A 2,500-nucleotide genomic window follows, 5' to 3' on the forward strand; every position below is an offset into this window, starting at 1 on the left:
TCGCGCAATCTCCTGAAAGCATCTGATTCTCTGAAAACTTTAAGACTTGACAGCTCTGCAAACTCCGGGAATATTGTACTCTGTTTGTGTGCGTAAAGCACCAATCCACTGGGAAAAGCCTGTCCTCGACAACCTCGCTTTCAAGCAGCTCGGCCCGGGCGAACCGAGTGATCCGCTATATTTGCATTCGGTGAAAATTGACTAGTTCACGCTCATGAGTGTATCATGGGTAATCAGGGCAAGATGGAGAGAAATTCAAAGGTTTGTAAGGAAGTTCAAAAGGATGAAAAGTATTCATGATATGCAATTTTGGGTTTTTCATTTTCCAAAACAGAAGAAATGCGCTCAAAAGTGCGGCAGAATAAATTTCGAGAGAATGGCTATTGTAGGGATTATTTTATTACCAAGAGTTTCTGCCATATATTTTCTCTAATTCCAAAGACACAAATTACAGACAATGTATGGAGACAAAAAAAGCAATATTTAGGAATTCTAAAGAACGGATACCAAGTCTAGTTCATCTCAGTTGTGAACATGAACTTATTTGTTTGGTTTATGAAGGCGAAAGTCTCTAAAGTAGAGTCATGTACAGTAGTATATTTTGCTTTGAATTTCCATACAAACCTTTGAATTTTCCGCCATGTTGCCCTTATTACTCATGATGCAATCAAGAGCGTGAACTCGTCTATTGGAGTTCCACTGCAATTGCGTGACACTACCCCTTTATCGGGAACCTCTTTTACCTTGTTAGACGAAAACTTTAAGTTACTAAATGAAAACTTAGGGGCGCAAAGTACTACCTGGATTAAAAACAATCTCGCAGTTGAGGCAGTCATTTGACCCTAGTGATGATGATGGCAATAAAACGGAATTTCCCAGGATATTAACACTGTTTCACCTGCCTCTACAGTACTTAACGTTCCGAGAATGTATTCACAAAATGCGTTTTATTTGAATCCAAATTGTAATGAAGCAATCAGTAAATACGTACCAAAAAGTAATCGTGTGTTCTGAACAAAGTATTTCTTTTAAGAGAAATCACTCCACCGATAGAAATCTGCTTTGAAATGCAAGAAATTTTCTGCAAAGTGAATAAAAGTTAGTATGTGAAGGCAATATACCCAAAACTCTCACAGCTCGGGAGCTTGGTTGTTGGGCGTCAGGAAAAGCCAGAATCCGGAATCCGGAACCGGAATAAGAACAACAAAGGTCCATTCAAGTCATCTATCAGTGCCAAAACAAGAATATTGAACCATTCATTTAGATCATTTGAGTGTTTGGATACGATCTTTATCAGTCGTAAATCCCTTAGAGTGATTGTCGTCTATCGTCCTCCAGAAGATAAAAGGTTTAACCTTTTCTTTGAAGAATTCTCCAGTTTTCAAGAAGAAATTGTACTATGTCCAGCAGAACTTTTGATATGGGGTGACTTTAACTTTCATATAGATGATGGTGCTAATACGATGACTTATCGATTTATAGATCTACTTGACTTGTTTAATCTTACACAACATGTGACGGTCCCCACTCACAGACTTGGGCACATATTGGATCCTATCATCGCCAGGAATAACTCTGAGAATCTGAATGTGAAAAATGTGGCAATCTTAGATCAATTCTGTGTATCTGATCATAAAGCTGTCACCTTTAATGTAAAGTTACGGAAACCCGCGAATCAGCAGATGACTGTTATCTCACGTAGACTTATGAATATTTCGACTTAAGTCTTTTGATGATATGATTAATAGTTCTGGCTTATTTGAGGAAAATACCAGTCTTTCATCACTAATCACGAGGTACGATGTTGTCCTTCGAGAGACCATCGATAAACTAGCTCCGATAAAATCTCCCACAGTGGTCAACAGGCCCGATGCTCCATGGTACAATGAGGACATAGCCACTCAGAAGAGAATTCGACGTCGACTTGAACGCAAGTGGCGTTCAACTAGACTTGCACATGACAAAACAAACTATTTAAGGCAATGTTCGGTGGTCAATGAAATGTTGTATAAAGCTAAGGAAGAATATTACTCAAGTATTATCAAAGATTAAACACCAATGATTCCAAACAGCTTTTCCGCACAGTGGACAAGCTGCTTCAAAAGAATAACGATAAGTTTTATCCGCCAGCAAAGAATGATGAGGAATTGGCTAATTTTTTCTCAACCAAGATTGACAACATTCGTTGTGGCTTCGCGAACATGAATCGTTTCCAAGAACAATACAGTCTACCTGTTCCAGAGAAAACCTGTTCTTCCTGCTTTAGTGAATATGAAATTGTTACTGAGGAAGAAATAATGGACTTATATGCAAGGTATAAGATCAAATCATGCACATTAGACCCATTGCCGGCTACTATCATGAAGAAAATACTATTGCAAACTAATTCCTGTTTTCAAAATGATCATAAACTTATCTCTGTCTTCTGGGGTAATGCCAGACGACTTGAAGGTTGCCCTATTAACACCACTACTAAAAAAGCCTAATGCTGATTTCGAGC

Source organism: Montipora foliosa, chromosome 3 (assembly GCF_036669935.1).
Source record: "Montipora foliosa isolate CH-2021 chromosome 3, ASM3666993v2, whole genome shotgun sequence".
NCBI classification, from domain to species: domain Eukaryota; kingdom Metazoa; phylum Cnidaria; class Anthozoa; order Scleractinia; family Acroporidae; genus Montipora; species Montipora foliosa.